The 25,000-nt window shown below is 42.8% G+C and overlaps 1 long non-coding RNA gene across 1 annotated transcript; it reads left to right on the forward strand.

Moving 5' to 3' along the window:
* The first annotated feature begins 9,292 nt into the window (after positions 1–9,292).
* LOC120522332 lies at positions 9,293–19,995 on the forward strand. Its single transcript, XR_005632361.1, has 3 exons — positions 9,293–9,381; positions 9,470–12,518; positions 18,860–19,995. It is a non-coding gene; the product is annotated as an uncharacterized LOC120522332 (long non-coding RNA).
* The last annotated feature ends 5,005 nt before the right edge of the window (positions 19,996–25,000 follow it).

Consider the following 25,000-nt stretch of genomic DNA (forward strand, 5'->3'; position numbering starts at 1 on the left):
AATAAAAACCATGGACGACGTTTTCCCTTGCCCGGACGCGGGTCACCGGGGCCCCCTTCTGGAGCCAGGCCTGGAGGTGGGGCTCGATGGCGAGCGCCTGGTGGCCGGGCCTGCACCCATGGGGCTCGGCCGGGTACAGCCCGAAGAGGTAACGTGGGTCCTCCTCCCCATGGGCTCACCACCTATGGGAGGGGCCAAGGAGGTTGGGTGCAGTGTGAGTTGGGTGGTGGCCGAATGCGGGGACCTTGGCTGTCCAATCCTCGGCTACAGAAACTGGCTCTTGGGACGTGGAATGTTACCTCTCTGAAGGGGAAGGAGCCTGAGCTAGTGCGCGAGGTCGAGAGGTTCCGGCTAGATATAGTTGGACTCATCTCGATGCACAGCTTAGACTCTGGAACCAATCTCCTTGAGAGGGGCTGGACTCTCTACCACTCTGGAGTTGCCCCTGGTGAGAGGCGCCGAGCAGGTGTGGGCATACTTATTGCCCCCCGACTTGGAGCCTGTGCATTGGGGTTTACCCCGGTGGCCTAGAGGGTGGGGGGAATAGTCCTGACTGTTGTTTGTGCCTATGCGCTGAACAGCAGTTTGGAGTATCCACCCTTTTTGGAGCCTCTGGAGCGGGTGCTAGAGGGCATACCTTCTGCAGACTCCCTCGTTCTGCTGGGAGACTTCAATGCCCACATGGGCAATGACAGTGAGACCTGGAAGGGCGTGATTGGGAGGAATGGCCCCCCCGATCTGAACCTGAGCAGTGTTTTGTTATTGGACTTCTGTGCTTGTCACGAATGCAGGGACCTTGGCGGTCCAATCCTCGGCTACAGAAGCTGGCTCTTGGGACGTGGAATGTTACCTTTCTGAAGGGGAAGGAGCCTGAGCTAGTGCGCGAGGTCGAGAGGTTCCGGCTAGACTCCCACCTCCGGCAAAACTTAAACCACGTCCCGAGGGAGGTGGGGGACATTGAGTCCGAATGGGCCATGTTCCGTGCCTCTATTGTTGAGGCGGCTGACCGGCACTGTGGCCGTAAGGTGGTTGGTGCCTGTCGTGGCGGCAATCCTCGAACCTGTTGGTAGACACCGGCGGTGAGGGATGCCGTCAAGCTGAAGAAGGAGTCCTATAGGACTTTTTTGTCCTGTGGGTCTCTGGAGGCAGCTGATAGGTACCGGCAGGCCAAGCGGAATGCGGCTTCGTTGTTGCTGAGGCAAAAACTCGGGCGTGGGAGTAGTTTGGAGAGGCCATGGAGAACGACTTTCGGACGGCTTCGAGGAGATTCTGGTCCACTGTCCGGCGTCTCAGGAGGGGAAGCAGTGCAGTGTCAACACCGTATATGGTGGAGATGGTGCGCTGCTGACCTCGACTCGGGACGTTGTGGGTTGGTGGGGGGAGTACTTCGAAGACCTCCTCAATCCCATTAACATGCCTTCCAATGAGGAAGCAGAGCCTGGGGACTGAGGTGGGCTCTCCCATCTCTGGGACTGAAGTCACCGAGGTGCTCAAAAAACTCCTTGGTGGCAGGGCCCCGGGAGTGGATGAGATACGCACGGAGTTCCTTAAGGCTCTGGATGTTGTAGGACTGTCTTGGTTAACACGTCTCTGCAACATCGCATGGACATCGGGAACAGTGCCTATGGATTGGCAGACCGGGATGGTGGTCCCCCTCTTTAAAAAGGGACGGAGGTGTGTTCAACTACAGAGGGATCACACTTCTCAGCCTCCCTGGAAAAGTCTATTCAGGGGTTCTGGAGAGGAGGGTCCGTCGGATAGTTGAACCTCGGATTCAGGAGGAACAGTGTGGTTTTCGGTCCTGGTCGGAACAGTGGACCAGCTCTTCACCCTTAGCAGAGTCCTGGAGGGTGCATGGGAGTTTGCCCAACCAGTCTACATGTGTTTTGTGGACTTGGAAAAGGCGTTCGACCGTGTCCCTCGGGGAATCCTGTGGGGGGTGCTCTGGGAGTATGGTGTACCGGACCCCCTGATAAGGGCCTCAGACGGAAAAGGGTGGAGTGCCCTCTCAGGGTTGGGGGAGAGATCCTGCCCCAAGTGGAGTTCAAGTATCTCGGGGTCTTGTTCACGAGTGAGGGAAGAATGGACCGTGAGATCGACAGGCAGATCGGTGCGGCATCCGCAGTGATGCGGGCTCTGCATCGGTCTGTCGTGGTGAAAAGGAGCTGAGCCATAAGGCAAAGCTCTCAAATTACCAGTTGATCTACGCTCCTACCCTCACCTATGGTCATGAGCTATGGGTAGTGACCGAAAGAACGAGATTGCGAATACAAGCGGCTGAAATGAGTTTCCTCCGCAGGGTGTTTGGGCTTTCCCTTAAAGATAGGGTGAGAAGCTCAGTCATCTGGGAGGGGCTCAGAGTAGAGCCGCTGCTCTTCCGCATCGAGAGGAGTCAGATAAGGTGGCTCGGGCATCTGATCAGAATGCCTCCTGGACGCCTCACTGGTGAGGTGTTCTGGGCACGTCCAACCGGGAGGAGGCCCCGGGGAAGACACAGGACACGCTGGAGGGACTATGTCTCCCGGCTGGCCTGGGAAGCATGGGATTCTCCCGGAAGAGCTGGCAGAAGTGGCCGGGAGAGGGAAGTCTGGGCCTCTCTGCTTAAGCTGTTGTCCCGCGACCCGACCTCGGATAAGCGGAAGAGGATGGATGGATGGATGGATATTTGATAGTGTTTCAATGCATTGAATTTATCCATCTCTCTGTCTCTAATTAGATTTCTCAAGTATATATTACATTAGAGCAATTCAATAATCAGGAGAGTTTTTCTTTAATAATCCTTTAATAAGATTCCACCAAAGTTCGGTTGATAACTTAAGCTGGCGACAGGCTTACCAGAAGGACACATGACCATGAAGAAGAGCAACGTAAAAAATGAGCCCAGGAGTCTCCTGTCACCTAATAGGGGGCTTTTCAATGAGCCCACACCATGACTGCTTGTGAGAATAACTAGAAATGAGCACAAGGTTATGAATTTGTATGTGGACATGTGCCTGATGGACTTGTTGAAGCTCTCTTACCCTACAGTGAGATTACTCAGCAAAGCGGTGACACTGGACTCAGCAGTGCCTCCCAGCTTCAGGAGTGACAGGCTGGCAAGTCCTCTCCTCTGCCCGTGTGATTTTCTTTAAGCTACTCTGGTTGCCTCTTCAATGCTGTGACTGCTGAGGTGTGATATGCAGTTCTAGACTGGCCATGTCCTTGCAAGTGTGGCTGTCCATGTTAACGTATCTTGTGATGGACTGACTATTGCTCGGGGGTAGATACTGACATGTAGTGCCTTCACAAACTATTTAGAACCTTCACATTTTTTAAATAAATTTGTTATGTTGCGACTAAAATCGTTTAAATTGTTTTTTTACTTCACATCAAGTGGCACTCAATACCTCAGAATGACAGAGAATACGTTACTTTAGACAGTATTGCAAATTTATTAAAGATAAAATACTGAAATATCCCATTGACACAAGCATTTAGACCTTTTACTCAGTACTCAGCTGAGGCACCTCTGGCAGCAATCATGGCCTGGAATCTTCTTGGGTGTCACCCATGTGTGAGTAGGAAGGAGCTGTATGGACCAAGTGAAGAGGCAATTCCACATCAGGCCAGGGGGTGGCAGGGTGCACTAAACCTTCTTCTGTTGTCTCTGCAGTCCAAACACAGGAAAACTTACCTAATTTATCCTTGGATTACATCACTTTCAGTTTGGGTGCCCAGAAGAATGTCATTTCTGGTTCCAGCGCTCAGAAGAAAGTCACTTCCGGTTCCACCATGTCACTTTAGATACTGGCCTTTAAAGCCGCCATGTTTTCATTAAGACATCAGTTCAGTTGTGGACTCCAACTTATGCACATCAGTGCCATTTTCATATCCTTTTTGCAGCCAGAGATATTATACGGGTGGCTGCCCCAAACCTTTTTGAGTGTGTTGAGTGTTTATTTCACATGGGTTTGATACAACAAGTGTCTCAGATGACGATTTGTGGATTTTCTGCTCTTCTTCTCTGCAGATCTTCTCAAGTTCTGTCAGGTTAGATGAGCAGCATTGATAGTGAGATGTTAGATTGGGTTCAAGTCACGGCTGTTCCTGGGCTACTCAAGGACTTTTACAGAGTTGTTTGTAAGCCACCCCTGTGTTTTTACTCTGTGCTTACAGTCATTGGCCTGTTGGAAGGTGAATATTTGGCCCAGTCTGAGGCCCAGAGCACTCTGGAGCAGGTTTTTATTAGGACATCTCTGTACTTTGTTCCACTCAAGTTTGTCTAGTCGCCCAGACCCTGCTGATGAAAAACAACCCAACCACGTGATGGCTGCCACCACCACACTTCACCACTGGAATGGTGTTGCTCAAGGAATGAGTGGCCCCTGGTTTCCTCCAGAATTGAATCCAAACCTGTTTAATCATATTTTCATTAGGCAACTCGGTGTTGTGTAGCATCATCAATGTTTTATCTGAATAATTTTACTTTATGCTTGTTGCATCAAGAATTCTAATTTTGTGATTTGTTTTTTTAATTTTATTTTGTTCTCAAAAAGCTTATGGTTAACATCTCATTTTTATTGTTTACGTGGTGCTCAGAGTAGCGTCATGTGACTGGTTCTAACATGATGTCACTGGAAGTGAGGGCACAAATATGGCGTTAGTCACAACACTTGATGTCCCTTGGTGGATTATGTGTACATCCTGTCAAAGAATCTTTCCAATAGTTAGTTTCCTTTCAAGTAAGCCCTAGCGTCAGGTCGATCTTTGACCTTTGATTTTGGTTCAGTGGTTTTAGTTACTCTATCTTAATTTTGCATGTTTTCATGTTCTGGTCATTTCCTCTTTTTTTTTTTTTTTTTTGCTCACAATAATTCCCACAGATCTCATGTTTCATGACACAGTGTAGCCTCTGAAAACATGGAGCAGTGCGGACACTTGGTGATTTGTTCCCAAGTGCAGAGCAGAACCAGTAGGTGTTGAATCCTTGTGACACTGACCAAAAAGGTAGGCCAGGTTAATGGCTGGCTATAAATATCTCATTGTTCATCCAATCAGAATGCACAGATTACAAAGCACTCTGCTTACAGCTATTTTTAGACTTTTGAACACTCTTAAGACGCTCACCTATTATGGATCCCACTTACCTCTTCTTTGTATGGGCTGACACAAGGTCCACTTGCTCATACCAGGAATAAGTCTCTGGCACTAGTGATTAATGCTTCACACTGCTGGTCCTTGTAGCTCCCACTTACACCTAAGAATTCCTTCCTTCCTTCTTTGTGAACATGGCCATGGGCCTGGCAAGCATTAGATGTAAGTCACCAAAATGTCACTGAGCAATCCACACCCATTTATACTGGGCCCTAATGGAACTACCCAGTTCTTTGAGACATGGGTGAAAATCAGAATACCTGGAGAAATTCCACCAGATTTTGAGAAAAGATAGCATGGAGTTAGTCTAAAGGGTGACGATGTGACAGAGTGGTTAGTGCTTCTGCTTCGCGCGTTTCCATCCTGTGTAGTGTATTCTCTGTCTATATGTTTCTCTCTCCTTGGGTATTGCAGGTTTCCTTCTACATCCTGTGAAGGCCGGGTGGGTACACTCCAACAAAGATGGGCAAGAGACAGGTTTTTCACCCAGCACACGGTTTATTTACAGTTCTGTGCACACAGTAAACCAGCACTAAGACACAACACAGTCTCTTCTCTGCCGCCAGTCCATCGACGTCCTCTTCCTCCCAATTCTGGCCCTTGACTTCTAGTGACAGACTCCTTTTTACAGGGCATCCAGAAGGACTCCAGGTGCCCAACAAGCCTCTAGTGTGTGCCAAATAAGGCCATGCGAATGTCCATGTGCCCCCTGGTAGTGGCCATGGGCCCCAACAGGGTTGAGCTTCTATGGTCATGGCCCATGGCCCTCTGCAAGCCAAGGGGGCTGCCCTCTGTCTGTCTGGGGGAGAAATTCTTAAAAATAATCTCACCCTAGTCCTTCCATGCTCCCTTGCTGTCCGCCACAGTCCCAAGTATGACTCTGTGTGTATGTATGTGTGCATCAGTTCGCCCTGTGATGGGCGAGTGTCTGCCTGATGATGTATATTTTGATCTCCTGTGATCTTGAATTGGGTATTAGTGGGCTCGAGCAACTACTTATGCACAGCACACGTGGCCTTGAGCCTCCTCTCCCTAACCGTTCCTCCTTATGGTAGTTGTGCAGCTGACTACTTGGGCTTTATTACATTCTTGCCACCTGCATCCCCTAAGGAACACAGAAAGGAAGTAAACAGGAGGTGCAATGGCAGAGACGTTTTATGGCACTCCATTTGTTTCCTTCTTCATAGAGTTACATCCTCAGGCAGCCAGGGCTCCATTGAAACTAAGAAGGATCTCACTTGTGCAGATTGTTTTGACATTTAGGAGCCGACTGACCACTCAACCTGCTTCATTTCTTGTCTCTGTCCTGTAAGTGAAGTGGATATCATCACGTGGTAAAACGTAAAAGGCATGAGGCTATATAGCCAGGTTGGGAAGTCCTTTTCTGCTCTTAATGGGCAGATAAATATGAATTAATTTTGAAATCTAGTTGATTGATAATGTTTTAGGAAAACACTTTCTCACATTCTGAGTGCCTCAGCAGAGCTCGTAACAGTGAGTCTCTTATTTTTAACCTGGTTTGCAGATTTACACATTTCACGTTTTAATAAATTGTTTGGTTCAACTTCTAAGATTGAGTTACTAGTAACTGCTTATGAAACCTTCCAGTACCTAAAGGTGAAAGGTCGTAGGGTGCTAGTGGTTTATGGTGTGACCTTCAAACCACCTCAGACTTTAAAGGAATGTGAGGGCTTTGTTATCTGCTGCAATCCGCCACAGCTGATAATGTCTGTCAAATGTCATGGCAAAAAATAAACCCGTGGGGAAAATCCTCCACATAATTTTAAACGCGTGACTCAAATGTGAGTTGTGGTCTCTTACCAAAAGCGTCCGCCGAGCTCTTTGTATCCAAAGCAATGAACACATGTTCAGCTGCCAGGGCCAGCTGCTTAGATGAAAACTGGAGGGGCAGCCTGGGCAGATTAACCCCTAGTCTACAGTGCTCTGCCCCTCATTTACGGCTGGTTTGCAAAGTCATCCTCCCACCAGCCACAATAACAACTGCAGATAATGGGTGGGAGTGCTGGCTGGGATTTGGAATTCCACAGACCACAGAGAGAGAGACGCACTTCATTAAGCAGAGCTTCTGTATGAACATGCAGCCCCCCTCACAGAGAAGATTGTGTAGCAGATGTCACAGTGAGTTGGCACTTTTGGGTTGGGTGCTGCTTTTCCATATAAAACTAGCATATATTCATTTAATTCAGCAAATTGACATTATCATATGTATCGGTCTAATAAGAGAAGATATTTTCCAGTCTAGACCTTTCATGTCTCTGCATACTAAAGAAGTTGATCACCCTGATCCTTGTCAGTTGTCAGTCCTTCCCAGTGAGGGCCAACTGCCTTGTCATGGCAAATTCTGCAATAAGATAAATTGTGTTACTATCAGCTGCTCTATATTTTAAATGGGTTTTCCCTTGACTTTCAATGAACAGTTTTGAAACTTAGGTCATTCATACCGTATTTAACATTTATACTTAATTTTGAGCTATTTTTAAGGAATGTAATAATTATTGTGGTCTCCTGTGATATCATTTTGCATGTGACTTTACCTGGTCAAAGGATTAAATGTCAGCATCTTGGGGGTTAGGGTTAGAGAAATTAGGGTTAGGGTAAGGGTAGGGGATACCACCTTGGTGGTAAGCTCGGGTACACAGTTTACAGTCATTTTACAAAGTTCCTCTTCGTATTTAATTTTGATCCTATAGTTCCTTATCCATATATTACTCATTTGTACTGACTCAATCAACTATTCCTTCTCATTTAGCCCAAAAATTGTGTCTAAGTCAGCTATCCATTCGCTCTCCTTCTTTAATCTCCTTTTTTTGTTCCAATAATTTTCTGTCTCAAGTGGAAAGAACAGGGGTTCATGTTCGGATTGTGTAAAGTGTAAATATAATTTAGTCCTTTTCTTCTGGCTGTCAATCAATCTTAGATGTTGAATAAACCTGGCTTTAACGGTGTTTTTTGTTTCCCCTATGTAAATTAGGCCACATTTTCTACATTGAATTGCATAAATGCAATTAACGGAAGTAAGGGTTAAATTCTGAAAAATCGGCTTTTCTTTAAGTGTCATCGGATTCTTAATTATTTTTTTATTTACATAAGGGATCTGCCATGCTGTTTTATTCCTCCTCCGAACCGTACAAGATGCCCTTACTAAATAATCTTTTAAGTTGTTATTTCTCCGATACGCAGAAAGTAATTTAATACCCGGCAATTCCTCATCCAATAGTTGGGCCACTTGGAAATAATTTTTTAGGATCTTAACCACCACCTGAGCTTGGGCTGAAAAGGTAAAAATTAATGGAACTATATTCCTCGGTGATCCCTCTTTCTCCAATATTTCAACCTCCTTCACTAAATATTCCAAATTATCTGATTCCAGTTCCCATTCTCCAATCGTAGGGTTAGTATCCACTGCCAAATTTATTCTCTCATCCCCTCCTCCTGTTAATTCTGTTTCCTCAGTCTCTAGGTCCCTCAACTGATTGAAATTGGTCCCCTCATTCCAATAATTCACATTAGGAAAACTGCCATAGGTTTTAAGATTAGAACCGGAGTTGGAATTAAACCCCTCTCTTAGATTATTAACCTTGGGGATTCCCCCATGGGCCTTAAGTTCAGAATTTAGGCTAGGGTTGGTCATCTCTTTTAAGATATTAACCTTAGGGAGCCCCCTATGGGCCTTAGGATTAGAATTTAGGCTATGGTTAAACCTCTCTTCCAAACTATTAACCTTAGGGTTCCCCCCATGGGCCTTAAGTTCAGAATCTAGGCTAGGGTTGGTCATCTCTTTTAATCTGTTAACCTTAGGGATCCCCCCTTGGGCCTTAGGGTTAGAATTCAGGCTAGGGTTAAACATTTCTAGCAAATTATTAACCTTAGGGCTCCCCCCATGGGCCTTAAATTCAGAATTCGGGATAGGGTTAGTTCGTTTAATTGTAATGAGTTCCTTATTCCCCCTTAACTCCTCCTCCAAATCTAAACTAACATTAAACTCCAAACTCCTATTAGAAATTTCAGGTTCTGGACCAATATGAGTATAGACCATTTCTCCTACTACTCCCACTCTAATAATCTGCATTCCATCTATTTGAGGTAAATAACATTCCGAATCCACCATATTCATCGCATTCTTAATTCCCAGATGGTCAAGAGAATTATACAAAATAAACTCCCCCTCATTCTCCTCCATCATCTTCACCACCTCATCTTGGGATGAATCAAATCGTATTAGGACAGGTAAGTATTTTCCCGTATAATCCCTACCTTCCATACTTTTGATCCTATTATTATATCTTAATTGTATTCTAATCTCTGGTTTTTGCAGGTTTTGGATGTCCCAGCAACGTACAAAGACAGAAGAAGGAAGAAGAAAAGGACAGATCCAGCGATAAGTACCCCCGTTCGGAAATTAACCATTTGTTCCTTTCTAGGTAAAATACATCCCCTTCCATGTAACATCCCTCCTCCGGTCTTCCTCAAACAATAATATTCCTTTCCCTTCCTCAGGATCTGCTCAAACCATTCTTCGGAATCAGAAATATCTACATCTGATTCATAAGCCGTTAACCAAGACAACTCTGATATATTCCTTATGTTACTCTGAGAATCCCTAATTTGAGGTATCCCTGTTCTTTTATTTTTGATATTAATAGGAACCTACAAATACCTCATATATGTATTTTCCACCTCTGATTTAATTTCCCTCAGAAATCTCCTAGAGTAACCCCTCTTTCTTAGGGATGAAAACAAAACCCCAATTGCTTCTTGCACATGCTCCTTGTCTGTATTAATTTTATAGAACCTGATCAGCTGGGATTTGACTATACCCCTAAAGGTATGTTTAGGATGATAACTCCCCTTCTGTAAAAGAGCATGAGTATCGGTACTTTTAAAATGTACCTTAGCACATATTTGTTTCTGAAGTTCCGAAATACCCCTAAAATACACCTGAGTGTCCAAAAAGGTTAAGGACTCCATACTTAATTCTGCTGTTACTTTAATGGTCTTATGAATATTATTCAGAGTATCCACAAACTCATGAAATTCTCTCTCTGTATACAACCAAATCCCAAAAATATCATCCAAGTACCTCAGATACAAACATGGTCACCTGTGACATTTTGAGAAGGCCTCCTCCTCGCATCTAGCCATATAAATATTAGCATAAGATGGGGCGTATCTTTTCCCCATCGCTGTTCCGTAGGTTTGTAAATACAGACTCCCATTAAATTCAAATTTGTTTGTTGTTAGATTCAATTTCAACAAATTCATTAAGTATTCATCAGGTCTATCGCTATCCGGATATTGTTCTAAAGTCTTTTTTACTGCTTCCATACCCAAATCTATACTAATGTTGTTATAGAGGGATTCCACGTCCATGGAGAACATGAAGGCCCCTTCTGAAAAAGATCGATCCCTAATCAACTGCAAAAAATGATACGTGTCTCGCACAAAACTATTGTGTTGACAAGCCAATGGATTAAGATAAAATTCAATCCATTCCGAAACCCTATATGATTCAGAACTACAATCAGAAATAATTGGTCTACCCGGTGGAATCTGAAACGGGATAGTCCACGTCTCTTGTTTCTTATGCACTTTAGGTAATAGATAAAATTTCTGTACTGAAGGATCCGGTGGCCCTGCCAAATATCATTTCTGTTGAGCCGATATATAGCCGTCCTCCTGAATCCTGTCTAACACCTTAATCATTTTAGTATGTATTTTGTCCCGATTAGTTTTTTTAAGAGGTCTATAATGAAGTTGGTTAGACAATTGATGTTTGGCCTCCAAGATCTACTGTTCCCTATCCATAATAATGGTCAAGGACCCTTTGTCTGCCGGTTTTATAATAATTCGCTTATTGTTTACCCTAAGATACTCCAGAGAAGATCTCTCAGCTTTTGTCAAATTATCTGGAGCCCCAGGAACTAGCTGCATCTTTGCTAAGTCTTGTTTATCATCCTTTATTAACTCTAAGATAACCTGACTCAATTTCTGGTTCTTGGGTTCCCAATGAGAAGGCTCGACAAAGGTCTTTGGCGCCTGGCCTACCTCATATTCAAAATAATCTAAAAGCTTCAACCGACGATGGTACTTATATACATCCCTCCTAATTTCATCTAAGTCCATTTTTACCGATACTGGTACAAAAGTAAGCCCTTTTTGTAAAAGGGATATATCTGATTATGCTAATCTGAAATTATGATTTAAATTAAAAATATTACATTCAGCTGATATGAACCTATATGATTCTTGTAACAAATCCAGACACTCTAGTCAATGATCAGCTATAAAGAAGGACTGTTCCAGTGTCCAATGCAATTTATCATCCGGTTCCAATTCTGCATCACCTTGTCCCAGACTTTCTATCACTTTCACCCCTGATAATAAAACTAACTTCTCATTTAGTTGACATATCCTGGTGCAAACATCTTCCGATTGATCCTTAACTGAGTAAGGAATCTTAGCTATATAGATACTAGCCCGTGGAAATTTATCTCTCAAAATTGAAACCAATGATTGAACATTGGGAAATTGTATGTCTACCAGTTTGTTCCCTATTGCAATCATTTAAGCCAATACATACCAAAACCTTCAGTACTTTCCTATCTATTTTTTTAATCCTACCTATTACCTCCACCAGATCCCTTACCCCTGCTCCCGGAAAACTAAATGCCTCTAGTTGATCCTGTCTATAATGTGGAATTCTTGAGATGTTAGAATCCCCCAATATTATGAATGGTTTAGTAATCTCTGGGATTACCTTCTTATCTTTCCGCCAATCCCCCAACCTTATAGGACGATCCACAATCTCAATTTTAAAAATATCATTCTGACTCTTATTAATGATGGGATCAGTTTGGGATGTTGAATCACCCCCATTATCTGGTGTCAACTCATCCACTATCATCTTTTCTCCATCCATCGGTGTAGCTATTACCTCCAATTCTATTGTATTTAAATACGTCTGTCCACCCTCACCAGATGAAGTCCCTATAACAGAAGGATCATGTACACAAGTTACCACCTGATCTGTTGTTAATTGCTCCCCCATCGTCCTAAATTCCTCTATTCATAGATTTGCTAAAGAATCTGTCCGTCCCTCGACTAATCTTTGTCCTGTAATCCCTTCCATATTTAAATAGTTTTCCTGTTTTTCTAATTCTCCATTCCTCCCCAGTTTACTTTGAATCCGATCTCTCCCGTCCTCAAGAGAGGCTATTCCTTTCTCCTCTCTCCCTGTTTGCTCCAAGGTCGTCCCATCGGTAAGTATCAATCCAACCTGATTTATTTTCATTTTATTAACTTCTAATCCTTTTTCTCCCACAGGTTCCCGTGATTCCAGATCCCGCATACCCGGAGTAAATACGGTAAGTGAAAAATTATTACTCTCTCTACTTTCCACTTCTATATTTCTCCCTTTTCTTTGTTCTCCCACAGAATTAACCTCCTCACACCTTCCACCCTGATCCTCTTCCAAAACCACCTCACCTTCCTGTTCTTGTTCACCCAAAGGATCAGAAAATACCATTGAATCTGGAGAAGAATACACACATCTCATTTCTCCTGTTCCCTTAACGGCGATGAATGATTCACTGCTTCTATTCCCTCCCCGTCCTGTTTTTTAATACCATTATCACTATTCACTCCCTCTCCCCTCTCCCCATCCAAATCCATTCTATCGCTTCCTGTACCTTCCAAAATCCCCGTCCTTCTAACCATTTCCGAAATCCCAAATGAAGAAGAAGAAGAAAAAGACAAAGTAAAAGGTTCTGGTAATTTATTATTATGTTGTACCAACAAACCACCTGTACCCAATTGATGTTCCCGTTGCCTCTTTCCCCTCCTCCCCTTCCTCCTAATCCTAGGGGTTAGATAAACTGTAGAAGATGTAGAAGCAATCTCCATCCATAAACCCATCTCCCTTATAGATAAAGATTCTTTATTGGAAGGTTGAGATGATAAAGAGTTAGGGTTAGGGTTAGTTGGGGTTGTCCAAGATTGTTGATATCTGACACACTCCTCTCGCACGTTCTTCTTTTGATTGTTAGACTTTCTGGCTACAAATGTTGCCCATTTTTGCTAATGTGCTGGTTCTGTACTTTAAAATCACTGTCACGTCAACCATAGCTGACTGCAGAAACAGTCGGTGAATCCGTACAACTGGCTGGCGCCTTTCAGGTGAGATGTGATGGAGGGGGCTTTAGGCTCTTCAAGAGGTGCCAGTCTCATCATCTGTGATATCCGTTACCAAGCCCTTGAGGCTTTTGGGGGGATTCTAACAAGTACAGCATTGTGCTGAGTGGGTTAAAGTAGACAAATAAAACCAGGGAGGCATACAATGTGCTCAAAGCAACAAAAACTCGTAGTGATGAGTGACAAGGTCAGAATCATTCGATGGATTCAGAAAGTTTCAGATCCTTCACTTACTGTACACTTTTTTTTGCTTTGTAGATTTAATTTTAAATGGATAAATGTACCATTTTGCCTGTCAATCTATACTCAGTAGCCCATAATGGCAAAATTAAATCATGTTTACAGAAGAGTTTAAGTCAAAATCAGAAACTGAGATCTCTAGAAGTTTTCAGAGCCTTTGCTCTGCCACTCCAGATTGTGGTCAGGTTCATTCATTGTGGTCAGGTTTAATTCTCCTTGAGACGTGTCTTGAACTTGACTGGAGTCCACCTGTGGACCCTTTTAGAAAGGCGCACACCTCACCTGTCTGTGAGGTTCCGTTATTCCATAAACCAAGTCATGAAGTCCAAGGAACTCTCTGTAGAACTCAGTGGTCATATTGTGGTGAGGCATTGATCATGGTACTGAGAATTCTCAGCAGCGCAGTGCATTAATAAGTATGAAATGGAAGAAGTCTGGAACCACCAAACTGAGTAACTGGACAAGAACCCATGGGTCACTCTACCAGAGCTTCAAAAGTCCTCTGTTGAAATGGGAAAAAGCTGTCCATCAATCAGGTGTTAATGGTAGAATGGCTAGATGGAAGACAGGCTTGAGTAAAAGGCATTTGATGGCATTTGAAGGACTCTTAGAGCAAGAGGAAAATGATTCTCTGGTCTGATGAGATAAAAATTTAAACTCTTTGAGCAGACCTCCAGACACTATCTGTGGTGAAAATGAGGCACCATTGGTGATGCTCATCACCTGCCTCATGCCATCCCTATGGTAAAGCAGGGTGGTGGCAGCATCATGCTATGGGACTTATTCTCAGTAGCAAGGATAGAGAGATTGGTCAGAATTGAGAGAAAAATGAATACAGCCAAACACAGAGAGGTCCTTGAACAAAACCTGCTCCAGGGTGCATGTGACCTCATACTGGGGCGATGGTTCAGCACAACAATGATCTGAAATGTACAGCCCAGACAACTCTAGAGTGCCCCTGAATTACACTGCCAAAGCCCAGACTTAAACCCCCCTCTGTGGAGAGACCCGAAGACGTCCGTTCCCATCCAATCTAACAGAACTTGAGAGGATCTGCCAGGAAGAACGGGATAAACTGCCCAGATCCAACAGTGCGCAAAGCCTGTAGAGACTTACCAAGAAGAATCAAAGCTGTAATTGCTGCCAAAAGGGCTTCTACAAAGTTCTAAATGAAGGGTCTGAATACTTATATGAATGATAGAATTCAGTTTTTGATTTTAATTGAATTCTCAAACATTTGTGAAAACGTTTTTGCTTTGTCATTAGGGGTTATTGAGTGTATACTGATAAGAAATAATTGGCAAAATGTATCCATTTAAAATAAAATCCGCAACATAATAGTATGCAGAAAGTGAAAGGGTCTCATTGTATGTATATTGTGTTTATTATAAACTGCTCAAAAAAATTCAATGAACACTTTGAAAAAATGTCAGATCTCAACGGGAAAAAAATCCTGCTTGATATTTATACTGATATGGACTGGGTAATGTGTTAGGAATGAAAGGATGCCACATTGTTTGATGGAAATGCAAATTATCAACCTACAGAGGGCTGAATTCAAAGACACCCCGAAAATTAAAGTGAAAAACTGATGCGGCAAGCTAGTCCGTTTTGCCGAAATTTCATTGCAGCAACTGAAAATCGTACTCAGTAGTTTGTATGGCCCCCACATGCCATACGTGCTCCTAATGAGACGACAAATGGTGTCTTGGGGGTCTCCTCCCAGATCTGGACCAGGGCATCATTGAGCTCCTGGACAATCTGAGGTACAACCTTGGTGGCGTCAGATGGACTGAAACATAATGTCCTAGATGTGTTCTATTGGATTTAGGTCAGGCGAGTGTGGGGGCCAGTAAGTGGTATCAATTCCTTCATCCTCCAGAAACTGCCTGCATACTCTCGTCACATGAGGCTGGGCATTGTTGTGCACCAGGAGAAACCCAGGACCCACTGCACCAGAATAGGGTCTGACAATAGGTCCAAGGATTTCATCCCAATACCTAATGGCTTTCAAGCCTGTAGAGGTCTGTGCATCCCTCCATGGATATCCCTCCCCAGACCATCACTGACCCCCCGGCAGACCAGTCATGCTGAACGATGTTAAAGGCAGCATAACGTTCTCCACAGCTTCTCCAGACCCTTTCACGTCTGTCACATGTGTTCAGGGTGAACCTGCTCTAATCTGTGAAAAGCACAGTGTGCCAGAGATGTACTTGCCAATTCTGGTATTCGATGGCAAATGCCAATCAAGCTCCACGGTGCCAGGCAGTGAGGACAAGGCCCACTAGAGGACGTCAGGCCCTCAGGTCACCCTCATGAAGTCTGTTTCTGATTGTTTGGTCAGAGACATTCACACCAGTGGCCTGCTGAAGGTCATTTTGTAGGGTGCTGGCAGTGCTCATCCTGTTCCTCCTTGCCCAAAGGAGCAGATACCAGTCCTGCTGATGGGTTAAGGACCTTCTATGGCCCTCTCCAGCTCTCCTACATTAACTGCCTGTCTCCTGGAATATCCTCCATGCCCTTGAGACTGTGCCGGGAGACACAGCAAACCTTCTGGCAGTGGCACGTTTTGATGTGCCATCCTGGAGAAGGTGGACTACCTGTGCAACCTCTGTAGGGTCCAGGTATCGCCTCATACTACTGTAGTGATACTGACTGGAGCCAAAGGCAAAACTAGTGAAGAAACAGTCAGAAAAGATGAGGAGGGAAAAATGTCAGTAGCCTCCACCTGTTAAACCATTGCTGTTTTGGGGGTTGTCTCATTGTTGCCCCTCTAGTGCATCTGTTGTTAATCAGTTTCAGCTGCTTTAATGTTAATGAAACTAACAACCCCCTCTGCTACTTAACTGAGTAGATCAATAGCCCAGAAGTTTCATTAACTTGATGCTATACTCTGATTAAAAAGGGTTCCTTTAATTTTTTGAGTTTGTATATATTATAATCATGCATGTTTTCAGTATGATTAACTGTTGAATGACCTTATGACCTTTGGATAAACCATGCCCTGAATGTAGTGGTGTCAGTGCTAATGGTCCTTCAATTAGAAAATTAGAAAGTGACAGTGCAGAATGGCATAGCCCTTCATGATGCCATTCTAAGGTAGAGTGTGTTACATGTGTCACACGTGTGTGTGCCTGGGAACCACCTTCACTGTAAAAAATGCATACGCACAAACTAGACAAAAGCACTTTAAATGAGAAATGTTTTGCTTTTATTCAGCAAAAAAATCTGCCAATGGGGTAAACAAAATTTACTTGACAAGATTTCTTAGAAGTAACCTAAACAATTGTAAATAAAAAAAATGTTTTGATAAGTCAATAGTTCTTACAAGATTTAATATCATGATATAAATACTTTTCAGTTGCTTAGATTTCATTTTTTGCAGAGTTACTGGCTCTAGCGAGGTAAGCAATTTCACCCCAGGATGAAAGGGAGCGCTAATGCTAACAGTATCGTCTCCTTCTTCATTAACATTGAAGGCCCACTGGGGGAAGATGTGTAGCTCCAGTTTGCATCTTCCACTTTTAGCACTGCCAGTTTAAAATCCAGGCAACCAGAGAGCTAGATGTGAGACCTTGACAGGTGAAAGAGGAGGACAGAGCATTGGAATCCCAAGCCATAAGATCCCATGACAGAATAAGGCCAATGACAGCCATTTCTCATCTCCATTTTGCAGCTGCGCGGCTGTATTTCTTTGTTGATATTCAACGGGGTAAAGGTGATGGTGTCCCAGCTTTTAGCCTGCCTATGACAGTCTGTTCCTGGCCATGTCACATGTGCTCTATGTCCTGAGCAGAAGGAAGCTATGTGTCATTAACATTCTAGCCCGGTTTCACTTTCCTCTGTTGCGTTTTGCAGTCCTGAGTTGAACAGGTGCACATGTAGAAGGTCATGAGCATACAGTAGAAGTAGGGTGTCCTCAGAGGAATAAGGAAGTAAAGAACATGGTCAAGATGTATTGTCCCCACTTTCAAACTGCTGACCCTTCTGCTTCCAGAAGTCTTTTATAGTATAATAGCTTATGTTTCATTAATTTGTCTTGGGCTTCATGTAAATTTGTCTTGTAGATTTGCTCATTTTCGCTGTGCTTTTCAAATATGGAAAGTTCATTTTCACTTTCATTTCCTACTTACATTGTGAAATGGGACTTGTTATATTAAGTTTTTCATTATGTTTTTTGCCACATAACAATGGTTTGTTGTTAGGAAAGGCAGTCCTAGATTTCGTGCCACATGGCATCATTGGCATGTTAAACTGAAGCGGCACGTCCATCATCCAGGATTGTGGATATGATCTAAAAACATTTTTTGGTTAGATTTCTTTGTTACAGATCAATTTGCTTTGCATTTTTGGTTTAACCTTGGCTTCTTGTACTGGTTTTGACTGCATTCCATCTTCTGGTTCATCATGCCCTCCAACTACATGCCAGTTTTCCACCTCATGGCAGCACGTTTGACTATCTTCTTGGTTTTTGCTGTCATTAAGGGAGAGACTGTGTTCATAATATCTTCATGTTGGCAGGTGAACCTCTTCTCTGTAAACCATGGTTAGACCTGTAATGATGGTGTCATCAGCAAATTTAATGATGGAGTTGGAGATGTGTCTGTCCACACAGTGCTTAGGGTCAGCACTGAGGATGTGATGTGGCAGTTCACACATACCAGGGTCAGCCAGTTGCAGAGAGTGGCACCAAGTGCCATATTTAGAAGTTTGATGACCAGCTTGCTGGAACAATAGTGTTAAATGCTCAGCTATCATCTATAAACAATACTCTGGCATAGCAGGTTTTATTATCCAGATGTTCTGGGATGGTATGAAGCAAGGGAATATGGCGTACTTTGTGGAGCGGTTTATTAGGAGAAGGCAGAGGAAGAACTCAGCAGTGCTGAAGTTATCTGGAGTTGTCAGTGTATTGCCTTATGACCTTATGGTTGTGTCAAGCACATGAGATTAGGATATGTCTAATAGGGAGGGGCTACTTGAATATAACAGAGATGAATTTGAGGGTGACACCACTAACTCGATTTCAATTTACCCTACAGTGGAGGAGAAGGACCATATGATGGACTACTGGTCGATATTAGAGACACCCCTTCAGTCTCAGCTTTTAAATCCAAGTTGAAGACTCATTAATTTAGTCTAGCATACCCTGATTAGAGCTGCTGATTAGTTGTGTATACTGCATTTCTGTTTGTTAGTCATTTGTACAGAAATAAAAGTAATACAATATTTACAAACTGTTACTAACTCTCCTCTACTCTGTTTCCCTTCCCAGTATGTAGATATGGCACTTATCTAGTGCCAGGTTGCTCCCCTGTATATGGAAGTCATCCTGGATAAAAGAACATTGGAAACATCAGGTGGAAAGATTCTCTCATCATATTGGATGGCCAGCACAGACTCCACTATAGAAAAACCCAGGAGTGGGTAGGCGGTCAGTTGGCCGAGGTCTCCAGGACTGTCACTCTGTGTGACTTTTTGTCTTCTCCAGTTGAGCTTCTCTGTTATCAATTGGCCATAGCTCATCAATTAATTAATGGACAGATATTGTTGACGTCTCTTTAAGTGTAATCAGTTTCCACCTTGTTTTCATGTGTTTTAACAACAATTTTTATGTGTACGAATTCTGAGTTTAGTAATTAATATAATCTATGCTTCTGTTTTAATGGAGAATTGTACACAACGCTCTGCACCTGTGCTCAGTACTATACAAAAATAGGGTGATTTGTATTGAATTTCCACTTTGGAGCCACGATGAGCCCACCCTTCCACTTAAAACCTCTGAGTGCCAGAGGACATTGTCTTCAAAGGCCTAATCTTCATGAGGACCACCTCCTTGAGGACTGAAATAACGCGTCAATCTACCAGGTGTACTTTTTAAAACCAAATCTAGTTTCATTTAGACATTAAACAGATACTCATTTGTTCCCCAACCCTTTAGTTTGTCTTGTTACTTTTTTTTTTAAATTTTGAAAAATGAGCACAGGTAATAAAAGTTACCCACTATATGTAATAAACACTACAACACTAAACAGTCACCTGGATAGGAGAGACAGGGCCAATGAAGTTGTGCCTTTGTGTCACAAGCTTTCCAAAAGTTACTAAATTATTGTCTTTATATGACATCCTTCTGAGCATTAATTTGCCAGTTTCTGCCCTTAGTCACAGCTGCAAAATTTTTGGGACAACAATTTTGGAAACAAAAATTAAATAAAAAGATGCTCCCATGAGGTGAATTACAAGACAAGAATGATGTTAATGATGGATATTATTTTGAACTTAACAAAGATGAGGAAGGCACAAGACTTTCATCTATTCTGATGATTTCACTTCCTTCCCAAAAAGAGATGTATTGGTACTCATCTGTGAAGAAGTCAGGGCGCAACATATAATCACCTTCTTTGGTGGAAGGACATGTCAGGTCAGGTTGGGTTACATGTACTGGTACAGTGCATTGCTGCATCCACCACACGATGAAACAACTCAGGATCCTGGATGTCAACCCCCCAGGTAGACACACGGTCCAGTCCCGCCCTCTGGAAATGACCCTCCAGCGAGGTGTTAAGTTGGCGTCCCCTTGGTCTGGTTAAGACGCTCAGGTCCTCAACAATGAGGATCCTGTGAGCCTGATCAACCTCGGGGAATCGTGGCACATGGCCGTAGTGTCATAACTGACGCTCCCTCACAATGCAGGTAATGTGCCTCATTTGGGACTCCATGAGCAACCGCTCATTTGACACAAAGTCAAACCAGCGATACCCAAGGATTCTCCTAAACAGTTCAGACATCTTGTCTGATCACTGGATAATCACATAATAACTGTAACATTTTAGAGAATCCTACAAAATCCGCACAAGTACGCCAAATATTTTATCGGATCAAATTACATTCAATCTCGAAAGACCACAAGTCTGTCCACTATGTATTACATTTACAAGACCTAACTAAAAACCTGGGCCAGGGAACAAATCTATGGAAAGATCAAAAAAATACAAAATGTTACAATGTTAGCTGTTTATTGTACACGGCTCAAGTCAGGGCAATGCCTTGTGTCCATTCACTTCCTTTCATACAAGTATAATTAACTGGTCATTATGTCTGCTGTCCATTGCCTAACAAAAACAAGCCACAAGAGAAGCAAGCGTGTGAGAAAATGTGAGTGCAGATCATTCGGAAATTACCTGAGGAAGTATCTTATAAACTGGTAAATGTCTTTTTGTAAGATCTTAAAGATAGTTAAAAGCAATTTTCGATTTCCTTTTTAGCGCCTTGCTCATAACAGTCTTTGTTGTGCACACTTGGCCTTCATGGCTGACAGGTGCCAGTGGTGTCCTTCGGGCTAATGTCTCAGCACATTAACACTGAAATATCAGTCAGTAAACAACACCTTTCACCATCACACAGATAACTAAAAGCAGAGAGAGATCTTCAGGCAGACAGCACACAGTCTTATCACCTAACAAACACTGGGTCACCAGTATTAACTTTCAGTTTTTAAAGGTTCGGCCATATTTCCAAATCATATGTGAGATTTTCCACAAAAAGCTAAGAAATGTCTTTAAGGTTCTATTCAACAAAAGTTTTTTTTTTTCTTTCAGAGCTGTAAATGTTTTAATAAGTGTCTTCTTTTGTTTTGCATTTATTACACAAGTATGTTTCTCTCTATTACAAGTGAACACTCATGGAATTACTAAAGCCTGCAGCAAAACTGTTAAAAATAAAGTCAGATAGATAAAGCAGGGGCAAATATTCAGTATTAGTTTCTTTTTGTGCAGCGCAGGCTCCGAGCGCTGTAATAATTTCACAGGTAATGTACTTTAGAGTCCTAGTGCTTCTTGTTTTGCTATATGTTTGCGAGACATGGATGCTATCCAGTGACCTGAGACGAAGACTGGACTCTGTGTCTCTTCAGAGAATCCGTTGGTACCACTGGTTATGGCACTACGGCCATGTGGCGCGATTCCCCGAGGGTGATCCAGCTCGCAAGATCCTCATTGTTGAGGACCGGAACGGCTTGACCAGGCCAAGGAGACGTCAACATAACACCTGGCTCAGGCAGATAGAGGGTCATTTCTGAAGGGTGGGACTGGACCACGTGTCTACCTGGGGGGTTGCAAACCAGGATCCCGTTTCTTCGTTTCATCGTGTGGTGGGTGCAGCAAAGCACTGTACCAGTGCATATTCCCCAACCTGACCTAACCTGACTGTACTATTACAAACTTTACATAACTTTAATTACATAATGCGTACACATAAAGATATAGAATAATTTAAACACCCAGTAACACAAAATAATTGCAAACACATTGATATAAACGGATCATAATAATATATGTCCATTAAAAATATTGTTGCGCTTTAATTTATAATGATAACATGACATATAATAATGTAAAAATGGGTAATATTAATATAAAAAAATCTAAACTGAAATGAAAACCACATACAGTATTAAATAAAACACAAAACAAAACCAACCCTACACCCTAACAAAGGTTATGTGCTTCTAACAAAACCACAAGCCCACCTGTCACCCCCTGGTATTGTGCTACAGCCCTCAGTCTCCTGGATGTATTTAAGTAAGACGCAGGACTGTAAGCGTGAACAGGAAATTGAACTGAGCTCAAACTTCGCACAAACTAATAACCTATGATCTCCAACTTTTACAATTTTTTATGACTGTTTAATTTTCCATGCAGCTCCTATACATCTCTATATGGATTACTGTATAACGGTTTTGAATCTCAAGGAATTCAAATTTTGTTTTACTTTTGTCTAGAAGCTGTTCTGAAAAAGGTCATTGTTTAATCGCATTCTATCACAGCACTGTTTTATTACTTGTTTGAGAGGAGCTTTGGGGGAGTTTCTGTTTCTGTCATCTCCATCAAGATCTTTCCCAGAATTCCTCCAGGTGCAAATTGTGATATCAGTTTTACGACGATACAAAGATCACCCTGTGGGACAGCTGAGCTTGACACATAATCCTTGTTTCACTGCATCATTATTTTATTTAGTCCTTACTGGGCTTTTTTTATCACATTCTGGTTTGGACACAAAATGTCCTTGTCACTCGGGTTTGATCTTTGGTCTGCTATTTGAATTTTAACTCTCCTGATCATTTTCATTACCGTTTCAATGATACAGGAGTAAACCAAACCTGCTAAGTTTCACAAATCATATGATAATACACGGATCAGCACTAGTAAAGACATCAGTGATTGTATTCCTTCAATCTTAAAATCTGACATTTTTAAAAGCGATGAACTCAAATTTCCTTTTTCCTTTAAAAACTTCAATCGTCATCATCGTATTCTGTTCAAATTTGTAAACTGACTGTTGCTTATTTCCTGCAAATGTTTTGCCATGAGGCTGGCCATAGAGCCATACTGCCATTTCAATGCAACTCACTCACTCCTCTACATGTTTTGGAGTTGACCCCTGTCTTCTGTTTCAGGTCTTTCATTTCTGTCAACCTTTTCTTGATCCTTTCAACCAACATCCCTTTCTCACCCCATACATCTACTTAGTTGGCTATTCTTTTTCTTTTACTTTCATATGCCAGAGAATCTTTTTCTTGAGTAGCACTGGTCTCTCACTGCAAGGTTCCAAACTATCTTTTGAAAACTTTCTGGAAGTTTTTGAGCATTCTGCAACTCAGGTTAATGGATCATGCAAAAGTAAGAGGTGGGCAGCTTTACTTGGCTGATGGGAAGTGAGGTGGATTATGGGTGATATGAAGTTCAGCCTTTTACTTTGGCCTAAGGTAAAGTCATCTCTGATGGAGGATCACAGGAATCATTGGGTTGATGGGTCCTTTCATCGGATTGGCTGGCCCAGCGCTGACTCAGCTTTGGAATGGCCAATAGGGGGAGGCAGCTTGATAGCTGAGGTTTCTAGGACTCTAAACAAATCCAAATCATATTATGTGATATCATCCACTGTACAGTTCTGCTCCGTACTTGTAATATTTTTATTTTACTACTATATTGTATTGAGGATTACTTGTGTTTTGTTCTGTGTATTGTATTGTATTGTATTGACCCCCTTCTTTTTGAAACCCACTGCATGCCCAACCTACCTGGAAAAGGTCTCTCTTTGCACTACCTTTCCCAAGGTGTCTTCCATTTTTTTTCCCTACTAGTTTTTTTTTGGGAGTTTTTCATTGTCGTCTTAGAGAGTCAAGGCTGGGGGCTGTCAACATTGATGGATTAAAGGCCAGAAGTTCACATAACCATCATCATCAAATTCTTCCATGTGAACCCTGAATACCAAGAAGACTGATTGAGGTCATTTATGTGTGTCATTTATTAATGCCTAGAGAGGGCTGGGTGGTCTCGTGGCCTGGAACCCCTGCAGATTTTATTTTATTTCTCCAGCCATCTGGAGTTTCTTTCTTTTGTTTTTTCTGTCCTCCCTGGCCATCGGACCTTACTTTTATTTTATGTTAATTAGTATTGCCTAATTTTATTTTCTTATATATTTTGTCTTTTTTCACTTTCATCATCCTGTAAAGCACTTTGAGCTACATCATTTGTATGAAAATGTACTTATAGGGTGGTCCAGATCTAATTATGCAATTTTCATTACACTATAACTTATTAATTTTATTACATAGAAAATCACCTGAAAAATCCCAGACCATCGAGAAGTGTGCGAACTAACAACATGAAGAATCGTCTTCGTGCCGAACTGGAATCGTTCCCGCATAAATCAGTCATCCAGATGATCTGGATCTGCATAATCACATCTGGACCACCCTGTATAAAAATAAATGTTGCTGTTGTTGTTGTTGCTGTTGTCAAGAGGCCTGGCCTGCTAATGCCCACTGCGGCACTTCTGTGTGATTTTGGGCTATACAAAAATAAATTGTATTGTATGAAGTGGTGCGGAGTAATGCTTTGCCAAGAAACAGCTATGCCGCTGCATCAGTACACGTTTCAATTTGAACCATGCCTGAGGGTCTTAGAGTTCTATAGGGCCATGTGCCCTCTGGACACAAGGAGACGACAGCCCAGTGTTAGTCTGCCACTGCTGTGAAAGATCAGCCCAGCAACAGACAGACACAGACTCCAGATGTCCCAAAAACATGCACTATTTATATTTATTTTTCAAGTACACACAATATTATGCACAAACCACAAGGCTCAGTCCTTTGTGCTTCTCTTCAGCCGACTCCTCTCTTGCAAGCTCCGTCTTCTCCCTCCCGACTCCGGCTCCTCGAATGGAGTTAGGCAGCCCCTTTTATCCCACCCCAGATGTGCTCCAGGTGCTCTGTGATTGTCTTCCAGCAGCACTCCCTAGTGTAGCAGAAGTGCTGCCCTTGTACCCGGAAGCACTCTGGGCGTACATGGTTCCTGATTCAGCGGCACTTCCTGGTGTGACTGAAGTGCAGTTGTCTTTGGCTCAGGAACCATTC

This window comes from Polypterus senegalus, unplaced genomic scaffold (assembly GCF_016835505.1).
Source record: "Polypterus senegalus isolate Bchr_013 unplaced genomic scaffold, ASM1683550v1 scaffold_2690, whole genome shotgun sequence".
Taxonomy (NCBI): domain Eukaryota; kingdom Metazoa; phylum Chordata; class Cladistia; order Polypteriformes; family Polypteridae; genus Polypterus; species Polypterus senegalus.